This window comes from Bombina bombina, chromosome 1 (genome assembly GCF_027579735.1).
Source record: "Bombina bombina isolate aBomBom1 chromosome 1, aBomBom1.pri, whole genome shotgun sequence".
In the NCBI taxonomy this organism is placed as follows: Eukaryota; Metazoa; Chordata; class Amphibia; order Anura; family Bombinatoridae; genus Bombina; species Bombina bombina.
Window position 1 is genome coordinate 1,304,685,505 of NC_069499.1, and position 16,592 is coordinate 1,304,702,096.

The following is a 16,592-nucleotide window of genomic DNA, read 5'->3' on the forward strand; positions in this document are numbered from 1 at the left end:
AAGAGTATAATTATGAAGCAACAGGAGGAGGCAATAAACAAGTCACTGCAACACCTGTGGAAGGCTTGTCATTAAATCCTAACAGGTGAACAATATGCCACTACCTATACTCCAAATACATTTCTCCACTAAAAACTGTACTCTGAGGGGAAATGTCCCTCAACTCAATCTGAGAACCTCTCTTATGCCTAGATTTAGAGTTCTGCGTTAGCCGTCAAAAGCAGCGTTAAGGGGTCCTAACTCTGGTTTTGGACAGAGTCAGGCAGGAAAGGTTCTAACGCTCACTTCCCTACCGCGATTGCAGGCTACCGCAGATCCCCTTACGCCAATTGCGTATCCTATATTTTCAATGGGATCTGCCTAACGCTGGTATTTGGAGTCTTTTGAGAAGTGAGCGGTAGACCCTCTACCGACAAGACTCCAGCCGCAGAAAAAAGTCAGTAGTTAAGAGCTTTATGGGCTAATGCCGGAATATAAAGCTCCTAACTACTGTGCTCTAAAGTACACTATGTACCCCTAAACCGAGGCCCCCCCACATCGCCGCCACTCCAATAAAATTTTTTAACCCCTAATCTGCCGACTGGACATCGCCGCCACCTACATTATACTTATGAACCCCTAATCTGCTGCCCCTAATATCGCCGACCCCTATATTATATTTATTAACCCCTAATCTGCCCCCCCCCAACGTCGCCGCTACCTAACTACACTTATTAACCCATAATCTGCCAACCGGACCTCGCCGCCACTATAATAAATGTATTAACCCCTAAACCACCGCACTCCCGCCTCGCAAACACTATAATAAATTTGATTAACCCCTAATCTGCCCTCCCTAACATCGCCGCCACCTACCTACAATTATTAACCCCTAATCTCCCGCCCGCACCGTCGCCGCTACTATAGTAAAGTTATTAACCCCTAAATATAACTCTAACCCTAACCCTAACACCCCCCTATTTATATTAAACGAAATAATATTCCTAAAATTAACTAAATTATTCCTATTTAAAAATAAATACTTACCTATAAAATAAACCCTAATATAGCTACAATATCATTAATAATTACATTGTAGCTATTTTAGGATTTATATTTATTTTACAGGCAACTTTGTATTTATTTTAACTAGGTACAATAGCTATTAAATAGTTAATATCTATTTAATAGCTACCTAGTTAAAATAAATACAAAATTACATGTAAAATAAATCCTAACCTAAGTTACAATTAAACCTAACACTACACTATCATTAAATTAATTAAATAAATTACCTACAATTAAATACAATTAAATAAACTATTCTATAATAAAAAAAACAAACAAACCCTAAATTACAAAAAAATAAAAAAGAATTACAAGCAGTTTAAACTAATTACACCTAATCTAAGCCCCCTAATAAAATAAAAAAGCCCCCCAAAATAAAAAATTCCCTACCCTATTCTAAAATACAAAAGTAATCAGCTCTTTTACCAGCCCTTAAAAAGGCTTTTTGCGGGGCATGCCCCAAAGTAATCAGCTCTTTTACCTGTAAAAAAAAATACAACCCCCCCAACATTAAAACCCACCACCCACATACCCCTTACTCTAACCCACCCAAACCCCCCTTAAATAAACCTAAAATTACCCCCCTGAAGATCTCCCTACCTTGAGTCGTCTTCACCCAGCCGGGCCGAAGTCTTCATCCGATGGGGCAGAAGAGGACATCCAGACCGGCAGAAGTCTTCATCCTATCCGGGCAGAAGAGGACATCCGGACCGGCAGACATCTTCATCCAAGCGGCATCTTCTATCTTCATCCATCCGGAGCAGAGCCATCTTCTTCCCAGCCGACGGGGATCCATCCTCTTCAACCGACGCCTACTCGCCAAATGAAGGTTCCTTTAAATGACGTCATCCAAGATGGCGTCCCTCGAATTCCGATTGGCTGATAGGATTCTATCAGCCAATCGGAATTAAGGTAGGAAAAATCTGATTGGCTGATTCAATCAGCCAATCAGATTCAAGTTCAATCCGATTGGCTAATCCAATCAGCCAATCGTAGTGAACTCACATTCTAGTGGCTGTTCCAATCAGCCAATCGGAATTTGAGGGACGCCATCTTGGATGACGTCATTTAAAGGAACCTTCATTCGGCTAGTAGGCGTCGGTTGAAGAGGATGGATCCACGTCGGCTGGGAAGAAGATGGCTCCGCTCTGGATGGATGAAGATAGAAGATGCCGCTTGGATGAAGATGTCTGCCGGTCCGGATGTCCTCTTCTGCCCGGATAGGATGAAGACTTCTGCCGGTCTGGATTTCCTCTTCTGCCCCATCGGATGAAGACTTCGGCCCGACTGGGTGAAGACGACTCAAGGTAGGGAGATCTTCAGGGGGGTAGTGTTAGGTTTATTTAAGGGGGGTTTGGGTGGGTTAGAGTAGGGGTATGTGGGTGGTGGGTTTTAATGTTGGGGGGGGTTGTATTTTTTTTTACAGGCAAAAGAGCTGATTACTTTTGGGCATGCCCCGCAAAAAGCCCTTTTAAGGGCTGGTAAAAGAGCTGATTACTTTTGTATTTTAGAATAGGGTAGGGAATTTTTTATTTTGGGGGGCTTTTTTATTTTATTAGGGGGCTTAGATTAGGTGTAATTAGTTTAATCTGCTTGTAATTCTTTTTTATTTTTTGTAATTTAGTGTTTGTTTTTGTATTATAGAATAGTTTATTTAATTGTATTTAATTGTAGGTAATTTAATTAATTTAATGATAGTGTAGTGTTAGGTTTAATTGTAACTTAGGTTAGGATTTATTTTACAGTTAATTTTGTATTTATTTTAACTAGGTAGCTATTAAATAGATATTAACTATTTAATAGCTATTGTACCTAGTTAAAATAAATACAAAGTTGCCTGTAAAATAAATATAAATCCTAAAATAGCTACAATGTAATTATTAATTATATTGTAGTTATATTAGGGTTTATTTTATAGGTATTTTAAAATAGGAATAATTTAGTTAATTTTAGGAATATTATTTCCTTTAATATAAATTATATTTATGTTAGGGGGGTGTTAGGGTTAGAGTTATTTTTAGGGGTTAATAACTTTATTATAGTAGCGGCGACGGTGCAGGCGGGAGATTAGGGGTTAATAATTGTAGGTAGGTGGCGGCGATGTTAGGGAGGGCAGATTAGGGGTTAATCAAATTTATTATAGTGTTTGCGAGGCGGGAGTGCGACGGTTTAGGGGTTAATACATTTATTATAGTGGCGGCGAGGTCCGGTCGGCAGATTAGGGGTTAATAAATATAATATAGGGGTCAGCGGTGTTAGGGGCAGCAGATTAGGGGTTCATAGGGATAATGTAGGTTGCGGCGGTGTCCGGAGCGGAAGATTAGGGGTTAATAATAATATGCAGGGGTCAGCGATAGCGGGGGGGGGGGGGCAGATTAGGGGTTAATAAGTGTAAGGTTAGGGGTGTTTAGACTCGGGGTTCATGTTAGGTGCAGACTTAGAGAGTGTTTCCCCATAGGAAACAATGGGGCTGCGTTAGAAGCTGGACGCTGCTTTTTTGCAGGTGTTAGGTTTTTATTCAGCCAGCTCAGCCCCATTGTTTCCTATGGGGATATTGTGCACGAGCATGTTTTCCCATCTCACACCTATTCAGCTTTCTGGTGCATAAAGAATCTCCCCAGTACTAGATAACCTGAGGACAAACTATTACTGCGCAACAAATATGGCTGCCGTGATGGAAACTACCTACCTGACCCGCATTGATATTTTTATGGAGAAAATGGAGCAACGCTTTATGGACCTATTACAAAGGGCTCCCTGGGACTTTTTAATACAATCACGTATGAAGCACATCAACTCAGAACGTGGATCGAAAGATGAAGTGGTGGCAGTTGTGGATGTGGGAACCGCGGTTAAGAGTGCTCCCGCGGCTTCCCCTCCATGGGACAAAAGTCATCACTCCAGGCTTCATCCCGAAAGAAGTTGCCCAAGCAAATTGACAAGCCGCAAGCTACTGACAAGCAACAGAGGAGCCCTATCTTCAAAAAATCTCTCAGCGCGACTCCACCAATTAAACACAGGAATGGCGCCAGAGCTAACGGAGCAACGGCCCCTAATCGCATCAAGAAGCTCAGCACCTTATTCCAAATAGACTCACGGCTAATAGGTCACAACGCGGAAGCACCCGCTGAGCGGGGAGACAGGGGAGACTCCGACTTGTGATATATAACGTCAACACATCAGTCTTAACGGAACTGGCTCTACCTAAGTTGCTGGACATATCTCTTTACCCCGGCAGCATTGTCTCTAAAAGACAGTCTATAAAGCAGCACTGTTGGGACAGACTAAAGCCAGCCTGAGGACCTATTGGTATCAATATATATTGTTTTATTTCGTTGGTTTAAAAATGTTTTATTCCTGTTTATCGATGTTCAGCATTACTGGGACTAGCTAAAGCCAGCCTGAGGACTTTCAAGTATCGCTAAATGTTGTTTAATATTGTTGATTTAAAAATTGATTTATTCATGTTTGCCGATGTTTACACTATGATGACTGTACAAGATGTTGCTTTTTTTACGTATAATCTCAGCTGGTCATATATACGCACACTAAGTCACGCTACAAGGAAGCCTTATAACTAAATATAGAATCATGGGAAGGTGGAGGCACAGCAAGTGCGCCAGTATCCCTTGTTGCTTCTGTGTGTCTCTTGCGGGGTTTAGTGGGGGGGCTCCAAGGGTGACATAAAAATATATTTGAAAAAAAAAAAAAGGGATTAATGGTGCATGTGCTGCTCCAGAGTCAAGTAAGGAAAAAGGGTTGGTGACACTGGTGCCCCTTCTGCGGTCTGCGGCCGCGACCGCTGATGGGCGCTTATTTATCAACCTTTAATACTAACATGAGCCATACCTGAGAAGTAAGCTATATAAACCATATCTTATAATTTTGCTTTCTGCCTAGGGCGTGATATCTGATATGTTGCTGAAGGTATATGCACGCAGTTACTCAGGCTCAAAAAAGTATGTAAACTGAGAACAGGTTTTATGTAGATGTTCTATTTGTTGTTTCGTTATGAAGTTATATATTTAGCAAATAAAAATGGCTATTTACCTTCGTGAGTTATATGTTAATATAATATCCAGTCCTGACCGGAGCACCTATATTAAGTAGAAATAAGTAGTTTCATAGTAACTTTAAAGGGCCCTAATACCCAAATGTTTAAACACTTGAAAGTGATGCAGCATAGCTGTAAAAAGCTGACTAGAAAATATCACCTGAACATCTCTATGTAAAAAAGAAAGATATTTTACCTCAAAAGTTCCTCAGTAGCCACCTCCCATTGTAAAGGATTTCTAAGCAGCATTTTAGTGTGTCTGTCCTGGGACAGCTGAAAGAATGAGCCTCGTGAACTCTCATATTATTTCACCAATCAGGTAAAGGAAGCTTACTATGAAATCTCATGAGAGTTAAGTCAAATCTCATGAGATCACAGTAAGAGTTCATGAACTCAACACTGCTGATGCTGATTGGCTGCTGTTCATTTCTTCGTTTTTTTTTTTGTTTTTTTTTACCTGCAGCTGGGAGCAGCTGAGTATAGCTTTTTACACAGAACTTACTCTGCTGAGCTGAGGAGATTGTGAGGTAAAATATCTTCCTTTTTTACATAGAGATGCTTAGGTGATATTTTCCTGTCAGCTTTTTACAGTTATACTGCATTAGTTTCAAGTGATTTAGCATATGAGTATTATGTCCCTTTAAATATGGTGCTAGGCGTTTATAAGTAAATTTTCCTTTATGTTTCATGTTTGATAATACCTCTGGAATACATTCAAGTATAAGAACAGGCCCAAGAGCGGCCTCCATTTCAGATATTGGGGAATAGTAAAAGAGCTCTGCTGATATTGATGTTCAGTCATAGTTAGATCTGATATAAATATTTTGTGGGATAAAATTCATCACCTAGCATATTCACAGTTGTTTTTCTTATTATCATTTAACTTTATATAGGTCCCTAACACCTTACAACTTTATTCAACAGCAAGCGTAGGGAACAACATTAAGATCTGTGGAAAGGAGAAGCAGGAAGCTACAGGATAAATATATGTGATGTGCAAAATGCTTTCTTTTTTTTTTTTTTATCTTTTTTTTTTTAACGTTTTTACTTTCCCACTGTTATAACATGGATGCATGTTTGAGTTATTATAAACTGTAACATGAATGATCAATACTATGTATAACCGCTCTATGATATTTATTCTTACTGAAACACAATAAAGCTCTTTTGAAACTTAAAAGTTATTTAAAATTGTATGCAATATCTGAATTATAAAAGGAAAATAAAAGTATGTAAAAATCACCATTGATGCTAAGAGTCATACCAACACTAAAAAAACATAATTTATGCTTACCTGATAAATTTATTTCTCTTGTAGTGTAGTCAGTCCACGGGTCATCCATTACTTATGGAATATATCTCTTCCCTAACAGGAGGTTGCAAGAGGATCACCCAAGCAGAGCTGCTATATAGCTCCTCCCCTCACATGTCATATTCAGTCATTCGACCAAAACCAGACGAGAAAGGAGAAACCATAGGGTGCAGTGGTGACTGGAGTTTAATTAAAATTTAGATCTGCCTTAAAGACAGGACGGGCCGTGGACTGACTACACTACAAGAGAAATAAATTTATCAGGTAAGCATAAATTATGTTTTCTCTTGTTAAGTGTAGTCAGTCCACGGGTCATCCATTACTTATGGAATACCAATACCAAAGCTAAAGTACACGGATGAAGGGAGGGACAAGGCAGGAACTTTAAGCGGAAGGAACCACTGCCTGAAGCACCTTTCTCCCAAAAACAGCCTCCGAAGAAGCAAAAGTGTCAAATTTGTAAAATTTTGAAAAAGTGTGAAGTGAAGACCAAGTTGCAGCCTTGCAAATCTGTTCAACAGAGGCCTCATTTTTAAAGGCCCAGGTGGAAGCCACAGCTCTAGTAGAATGAGCTGTAATCCTTTCAGGAGGCTGCTGTCCAGCAGTCTCATAGGCTAAACGTATTATGCTACGAAGCCAAAAAGAGAGAGAGGTAGCCGAAGCCTTTTGACCTCTCCTCTGTCCAGAGTAAACGACAAACAGGGAAGAAGTTTGACGAAAATCTTTAGTTGCCTGCAAATAGAACTTCAGGGCACGGACTACGTCCAGATTATGCAAAAGTCGTTCTTTCTTTGAAGAAGGGTTAGGACACAATGATGGAACAACAATCTCTTGATTGATATTCCTGTTAGTAACTACCTTAGGTAAGAACCCAGGTTTAGTACGCAGAACTACCTTGTCTGAATGAAAAATCAGATAAGGAGAATCACAATGTAAGGCAGATAACTCAGAGACTCTTCGAGCCGAGGAAAACAGAATTTATGTTTACCTGATAAATTACTTTCTCCAACGGTGTGTCCGGTCCACGGCGTCATCCTTACTTGTGGGATATTCTCTTCCCCAACAGGAAATGGCAAAGAGCCCAGCAAAGCTGGTCACATGATCCCTCCTAGGCTCCGCCTTCCCCAGTCATTCGACCGACGTAAAGGAGGAATATTTGCATAGGAGAAATCATATGATACCGTGGTGACTGTAGTTAAAGAAAATAAATTATCAGACCTGATTAAAAAACCAGGGCGGGCCGTGGACCGGACACACCGTTGGAGAAAGTAATTTATCAGGTAAACATAAATTCTGTTTTCTCCAACATAGGTGTGTCCGGTCCACGGCGTCATCCTTACTTGTGGGAACCAATACCAAAGCTTTAGGACACGGATGATGGGAGGGAGCAAATCAGGTCACCTAGATGGAAGGCACCACGGCTTGCAAAACCTTTCTCCCAAAAATAGCCTCAGAAGAAGCAAAAGTATCAAATTTGTAAAATTTAGTAAAAGTGTGCAGTGAAGACCAAGTCGCTGCCTTACATATCTGATCAACAGAAGCCTCGTTCTTGAAGGCCCATGTGGAAGCCACGGCCCTAGTGGAATGAGCTGTGATTCTTTCAGGAGGCTGCCGTCCGGCAGTCTCGTAAGCCAATCTGATGATGCTTTTAAGCCAAAAAGAGAGAGAGGTAGAAGTTGCTTTTTGACCTCTCCTTTTACCAGAATAAACAACAAACAAGGAAGATGTTTGTCTGAAATCCTTTGTAGCATCTAAATAGAATTTTAGAGCACGAACTACATCCAAATTGTGCAACAAACGTTCCTTCTTTGAAACTGGATTCGGACACAAAGAAGGCACGACTATCTCCTGGTTAATGTTTTTGTTAGAAACAACTTTCGGAAGAAAACCAGGTTTAGTACACAAAACCACCTTATCTGCATGGAACACCAGATAAGGAGGAGAACACTGCAGAGCAGATAACTCTGAAACTCTTCTAGCAGAAGAAATTGCAACCAAAAACAAAACTTTCCAAGATAATAACTTAATATCTACGGAATGTAAGGGTTCAAACGGAACCCCCTGAAGAACTGAAAGAACTAAATTGAGACTCCAAGGAGGAGTCAAAGGTTTGTAAACAGGCTTGATTCTAATCAGAGCCTGAACAAAAGCTTGAACATCTGGCACAGCCGCCAGCTTTTTGTGAAGTAAAACAGATAAAGCAGAAATCTGTCCCTTCAAAGAACTTGCAGATAATCCTTTCTCCAAACCTTCTTGAAGAAAGGATAGAATCTTAGGAATTTTTATCTTGTTCCATGGGAATCCTTTAGATTCACACCAACAGATATATTTTTTCCATATTTTATGGTAGATTTTTCTAGTTACAGGCTTTCTGGCCTGAACAAGAGTATCAATGACAGAATCTGAGAACCCTCGCTTTGATAAAATCAAGCGTTCAATCTCCAAGCAGTCAGTTGGAGTGAGGCCAGATTCGGATGTTCGAACGGACCTTGAACAAGAAGGTCCCGTCTCAAAGGTAGCTTCCATGGTGGAGCCGATGACATATTCACCAGGTCTGCATACCAAGTCCTGCGTGGCCACGCAGGAGCTATCAAGATCACCGATGCCCTCTCCTGATTGATCCTGGCTACCAGCCTGGGGATGAGAGGAAACGGTGGGAATACATAAGCTAGGTTGAAGGTCCAAGGTGCTACTAGTGCATCTACTAGAGTCGCCTTGGGATCCCTGGATCTGGACCCGTAGCAAGGAACCTTGAAGTTCTGACGAGAAGCCATCAGATCCATGTCTGGAATGCCCCACAATTGAGTAATTTGGGCAAAGATTTCCGGATGGAGTTCCCACTCCCCCGGATGAAAAGTCTGACGACTCAGAAAATCCGCTTCCCAATTTTCCACTCCTGGGATGTGGATTGCAGACAAGTGGCAGGAGTGAGTCTCCGCCCATTGAATGATTTTGGTCACTTCTTCCATCGCCAAGGAACTCCTTGTTCCCCCTTGATGGTTGATATACGCAACAGTCGTCATGTTGTCCGATTGAAACCGTATGAATTTGGCCTTTGCAAGCTGAGGCCAAGCCTTGAGAGCATTGAATATCGCTCTCAGTTCCAGAATATTTATCGGGAGAAGAGATTCTTCCCGAGACCAAAGACCCTGAGCTTTCAGGAGTTCCCAGACCGCGCCCCAGCCCACCAGACTGGCGTCGGTCGTGACAATGACCCACTCTGGTCTGCGGAAGCTCATCCCCTGTGACAGGTTGTCCAGGGTCAGCCACCAACGGAGTGAATCTCTGGTCCTCTGATCTACTTGTATCGTCGGAGACAAGTCTGTATAATCCCCATTCCACTGACTGAGCATGCACAGTTGTAATGGTCTCAGATGAATTCGCGCAAAAGGAACTATGTCCATTGCCGCGACCATCAAACCTATTACTTCCATGCACTGCGCTATGGAAGGAAGAGGAACAGAATGAAGAACTTGACAAGAGCTTAGAAGTTTTGATTTTCTGGCCTCTGTCAGAAAAATCCTCATTTCTAAGGAGTCTATTATTGTTCCCAAGAAGGGAACTCTTGTTGACGGAGATAGAGAACTTTTTTCTACGTTCACTTTCCACCCGTGAGATCTGAGAAAGGCCAGGACAATGTCCGTATGAGCCTTTGCTTGTGGTAGGGACGACGCTTGAATCAGTATGTCGTCCAAGTAAGGTACTACTGCAATGCCCCTTGGTCGTAGCACCGCTAGAAGGGACCCTAGTACCTTTGTGAAAATTCTTGGAGCAGTGGCTAATCCGAATGGAAGTGCCACAAACTGGTAATGCTTGTCCAGAAAGGCGAACCTTAGGAACCGATGATGTTCCTTGTGGATAGGAATATGTAGATACGCATCCTTTAAATCCACCGTGGTCATGAATTGACCTTCCTGGATGGAAGGAAGAATTGTCCGAATGGTTTCCATTTTGAACGATGGAACCTTGAGAAACTTGTTTAGGATCTTGAGATCTAAGATTGGTCTGAATGTTCCCTCTTTTTTGGGAACTATGAACAGATTGGAGTAGAATCCCATCCCTTGTTCTCCTAATGGAACAGGATGAATCACTCCCATTTTTAACAGGTCTTCTACACAATGTAAGAATGCCTGTCTTTTTATGTGGTCTGAAGACAATTGAGACCTGTGGAACCTCCCCCTTGGGGGAAGCCCCTTGAATTCCAGAAGATAACCTTGGGAGACTATTTCTAGCGCCCAAGGATCCAGAACATCTCTTGCCCAAGCCTGAACGAAGAGAGAAAGTCTGCCCCCCACCAGATCCGGTCCCGGATCGGGGGCCAACATCTCATGCTGTCTTGGTAGCAGTGGCAGGTTTCTTGGCCTGCTTACCTTTGTTCCAGCCTTGCATTGGCCTCCAGGCTGGCTTGGCTTGAGAAGTATTACCCTCTTGCTTAGAGGATGTAGCACTTGGGGCTGGTCCGTTTCTGCGAAAGGGACGAAAATTTGGTTTATTTTTAGCCTTGAAAGACCTATCCTGAGGAAGGGCGTGGCCCTTACCCCCAGTGATATCAGAAATAATCTCTTTCAAGTCAGGGCCAAACAGCGTTTTCCCCTTGAAAGGTATGTTAAGCAATTTGTTCTTGGAAGACGCATCCGCTGACCAAGATTTTAGCCAAAGCGCTCTGCGCGCCACAATAGCAAACCCTGAATGTTTCGCCGCTAATCTAGCCAATTGCAAGGTGGCGTCTAAAGTAAAAGAGTTAGCCAATTTGAGAGCATGAATTCTGTCCATAATCTCCTCATAAGAAGAATCTTTATTGAGCGCCTTTTCTAGTTCATCGAACCAGAAACACGCTGCTGTAGTGACAGGAACCATGCATGAAATTGGTTGTAGAAGGTAACCTTGCTGAACAAACATCTTTTTAAGCAAACCCTCTAATTTTTTATCCATAGGATCTTTGAAAGCACAACTATCTTCTATAGGGATAGTAGTGCGTTTGTTTAGAGTAGAAACCGCCCCCTCGACCTTGGGGACTGTCTGCCATAAGTCCTTTCTGGAGTCGACCATAGGAAACAATTTCTTAAATATAGGGGGAGGGACAAAAGGTATGCCGGGCCTTTCCCATTCTTTGTTTACAATGTCCGCCACCCGCTTGGGTATAGGAAAAGCTTCGGGGGGCCCCGGGACCTCTAGGAACTTGTCCATCTTACATAATTTCTCTGGAATGACTAAATTCTCACAATCATCCAGAGTAGATAACACCTCCTTAAGCAGAGCGCGGAGATGTTCCAATTTAAATTTGAATGTAATCACATCAGGTTCAGCTTGTTGAGAAATTTTCCCTGAATCTGAAATTTCTCCCTCAGACAAAACCTCCCTGGCCCCCTCAGACTGGTGTAGGGGCACTTCAGAACCAATATCATCAGCGTCCTCATGCTCTTCAGTATTTTCTAAAACAGAGCAGTTGCGCTTTCGCTGATAAGTGGGCATTTTGGCTAAAATGTTTTTGATAGAATTATCCATTACAGCCGTTAATTGTTGCATAGTAAGGAGTATTGGCGCACTAGATGTACTAGGGGCCTCCTGTGTGGGCAAGACTGGCGTAGACGAAGGAGGGGATGATGCAGTACCATGCTTACTCCCCTCACTTGAGGAATCATCTTGGGCATCATTTTCTCTAAATTTTGTGTCACATAAATCACATCTATTTAAATGAGAAGGAACCTTGGCTTCCCCACATACAGAACATAGTCTATCTGATAGTTCAGACATGTTAAACAGGCATAAACTTGATAACAAAGTACAAAAAACGTTTTAAAATAAAACCGTTACTGTCACTTTAAATTTTAAACTGAACACACTTTATTACTGAAAATGTGAAAAAGTATGAAGGAATTGTTCAAAAATCACCAAAATTTCACCACAGTGTCTTAAAGCCTTAAAAGTATTGCACACCAAATTTGAAAGCTTTAACTCTTAAAATAACGGAACCGGAGCCGTTTTTATATTTAACCCCTATACAGTCCCTGGTATCTGCTTTGCTGAGACCCAACCAAGCCCAAAGGGGAATACGATACCAAATGACGCCTTCAGTAAGCTTTTTCTATGTATCTGAGCTCCTCACACATGCATCTGCATGTCTTGCTTCCCAAAAACAACTGCGCAATAGAGGCGCGAAAATGAGGCTCTGCCTATGATTAGAGAAGGCCCCCAGTGAAAAAGGTGTCCAATACAGTGCCTGCCGGTTATTTTACATGATTCCCAAGAATAAAATAACTCCTCAAAACTATGAAGTATTAAAAATGCTTATATATCAATCGTTTTAGCCCAGAAAAATGTCTACCAGTCTTTAAAGCCCTTGTGAAGCCCTTTATTTTTATACAATAAAAATGGCTTACCCGATCCCATAGGGAAAATGACAGCTTCCAGCATTACCAAGTCTTGTTAGAAATGTGTCATACCTCAAGCAGCAAAAGTCTGCCCACTGTTTCCCCCAACTGAAGTTAATTCCTCTCAACAGTCCTGTGTGGAAACAGCCATCGATTTTAGTAACGGTTGCTAAAATCATTTTCCTCTTACAAACAGAAATCTTCATCTCTTTTCTGTTTCAGAGTAAATAGTACATACCAGCACTATTTTAAAATAACAAACTCTTGATTGAAGAATAAAAACTACATTTAAACACCAAAAAACTCTAAGCCATCTCCGTGGAGATGTTGCCTGTACAACGGCAAAGAGAATGACTGGGGAAGGCGGAGCCTAGGAGGGATCATGTGACCAGCTTTGCTGGGCTCTTTGCCATATCCTGTTGGGGAAGAGAATATCCCACAAGTAAGGATGACGCCGTGGACCGGACACACCTATGTTGGAGAAATAGCCATCAAAAACAGAACTTTCCAGGATAACAGCTTGATATCAATGGAATGAAGGGGTTCAAATGGAACGCCTTGAAGAACGTTAAGAACTAAGTTTAAGCTCCACGGCGGAGCAACAGTCTTAAACACAGGCTTAATCCTAGCTAAAGCCTGACAAAAAGCCTGAACGTCTGGAACTTCTGCCAGACGTTTGTGTAGAAGAATAGACAGAGCAGAAATCTGTCCCTTTAACAAACTAGCAGATAAGCCCTTTTCTAAACCCTCTTGTAGAAAAGACAATATCCTAGGAATCCTAACCTTACTCCATGAGTAACTCTTGGATTCGCACCAATATAAATATTTACGCCATATCTTATGGTAAATTCTTCTGGTAACAGGTTTCCTAGGCTGTATTAAGGTATCAATAACCGACTCCGAGAAGCCACACTTTGATAGAATCAAGCGTTCAATCTCCATGCAGTCAGCCTCAGAGAAATTAGATTTGGATGTTTGAAAGGACCCTGAATTAGAAGGTCCTGTCTCAGAGGCAGAGACCATGGTGGACAGGACGACATGTCCACTAGGTCTGCATACCAGGTCCTGCGTGGCCACGCAGGCGCTATCAGAATCACCAAAGCTCTCTCCTGTTTGATCTTGGCAATCAATCGAGGAAGCATCGGAAATGGTGGAAACACATAAGCCATGTTGAAGACCCAAGGGGCTGTCAGAGCATCTATCAGCACCGCTCCCGGGTCCCTGGACCTGGATCCGTAACAAGGAAGCTTGGCGTTCTGGCGAGACGCCATGAGATCCAGATCTGGTTTGCCCCAACGAAGAATCAGTTGAGCGAAGACCTCCGGATGAAGTTCCCACTCCCCGGATGAAAAGTCTGGCGACTTAGAAAATCCGCCTCCCAGTTCTCCACGCCTGGGATGTAAATCGCTGACAGGTGGCAAGAGTGAGACTCTGCCCAGCGAATTATCTTTGAGACTTCCAACATCGCTAGGGAACTTCTGGTTCCCCCTTGATGGTTGATGTAAGCCACAGTCGTGATGTTGTCCGACTGAAATCTGATGAACCTCAGAGTTGCTAACTGAGGCCAAGCTAGAAGAGCATTGAATATTGCTCTTTACTCCAGAATATTTATTGGGAGGAGTTTCTCCTCCTGAGTCCATAACCCCTGAGCCTTCAGGGATTTCCAGACTGCGCCCCAACCTAGAAGGCTGGCGTCTGTTGTTACAATCGTCCAATCTGGCCTGCGAAAGGTCATCCCCTTGGACAGATGGGGCCGAGAAAGCCACCATAGAAGAGAATCTCTGGTCTCTTGATCCAGATTTAACAGGGGGGGACAAATCTGAGTAATCCCCATTCCACTGACTTAGCATGCACAATTGCAGCAGTCAGATGCAGGCGCGCAAATGGCACTATGTCCATTGCCGCTACCATTAAGCCAATTACTTCCATGCACTGAGCTACTGACGGGTGTGGAATGGAATGAAGGACACGGCAAGCATTTAGAAGTTTTGATAACCTGGCCTCCGTCAGGTAAATTTTCATCTCTACAGAATCTATAAGAGTCCCTAGGAAGGGAACCCTAGTAAGTGGTAATAGAGAACTCTTTCCCACGTTCACCTTCCACCCATGCGACCTCAGAAATGCCAGAACTATCTCTGTATGAGATTTGGCAGTTTGAAAACTTGACGCTTGTATCAGAATGTCATCTAGGTACGGAGTCACCGCTATGCCTCGCGGTCTTAGTACCGCCAGAAGTGAGCCCAGAACCTGTAAAGATTCTTGGAGCCGTAGCTAATCCGAAGGGAAGAGCTACAAACTGGTAATGCCTGCAACAGTGGGGAAGCTCAGTTAACTGTTTCTATGCAGAAAACAAAGATAGCCATGTGGTAAAAATCATGCCCCAATAAGTTTCATCACCAAGTACCTCACAAAAAACGATTAACATACCAGAAACCGTTTTGAACATACATTTTAAAAGTAATGAAGTGTTATTAATAAGCCTGCTACCAGTCGCTTTTACTGCAGTTAAGGCTCCTACATTACTTCAGTATTAACAGTATTTTCAGAGTCATTTCCATTCCGTAGAAAAATACATTCAGTGTACACACACTCATCAGCCTAATACCAGTCGCTATCACTGCATTTAAGGCTGAACTTACGTTACATTGGTATCAGCAGTATTTTCTCAGTCAATTCCATTCCTCAGAAAAATAATTTACTGCACATACCTCGTTTGCAGGGGGCCCTGCATGCTATTCCCCTTTTCTGAAGTTACCTCACTCCTCAGATGAGAACAGCCAGTGGATCTTAGTTACGTCTGCTAAGATCATAGAAAACGCAGGCAGATTCTTCTTCTAATGCTGCCTGAGAACAAACAGCACACTCCGGTGCCATTTAAAATAACAAACTTTTGATTGAAGAAATAAACTAAGTTAAAAAACACCACAGACCTCTCACAATGACCTATCTTTAGTTAGGTTGCAAGAGAATGACTGAATATGACATGTGAGGGGAGGAGCTATATAGCAGCTCTGCTTGGGTGATCCTCTTGCAACTTCCTGTTAGGGAAGAGATATATTCCATAAGTAATGGATGACCCGTGGACTGACTACACTTAACAAGAGAAAAAAAAAAATCCTTTCCTCTTACAAATTCTACATTATTTTGCCATCAAGATACAGTCCTCTCCTGGTTTCCTTCCTCTCTCTCAAACCATTCTTTTAACAGCATATCCTCTAATCCTTTGCTTCTTTTAGTAGTAGTACCCCGAGGCTCCGTCTTGGGTTCCTTGCTATTTTCTATTTATACATCTTCCCTTGGAAAACATATATTTCTTTAAGTTCAATCACCATTTTTATGCTGACCATAGCCAAATAATTTATGTAAGAACTTACCTGATAAATTCATTTCTGTCATGGTGGCGAGAGTCCATGAGCTAATTACTGATGGGATATGCATTCCTACCAGGAGGGGGGTAAAGTTTCCCAAACCTCAAATCTGCCCTACACTGGTTCCCTATACACTATAATTCAATACACTACAATTAAAAATTAAGACCCAACCTATAAACCACTCACTCTCCAAATACTCCCTACCCCTCTTTGATTAACCTCTGGCCTACGTTTCTCCACACCTATTATTTCCACTTCCCTCTCTCACCTCCAAGACTTCTCATGCATTGTTCCTGTCCGCTGGAACTATCTACCCCACTTCATAAGACTGTTTCCAACCTTGTATAGTATCAGGAGCTCTTTGAAAAACAATTTTTACTGAGGAATTCTGGTATGCAAGGTTGGACTTAAAGGGATTTTAAACCCAAATTTTTTCT

The 16,592-nt window shown here is 42.1% G+C and overlaps 1 protein-coding gene across 1 annotated transcript in view; it reads right to left on the reverse strand.

Annotated features, from left to right (window-relative positions):
- The window catches only part of URI1 (URI1 prefoldin like chaperone), a gene marked incomplete in the record, with an annotated part of 867,239 nt that overhangs the window by 146,387 nt on the left and 704,260 nt on the right, over nt 1-16,592 (reverse strand).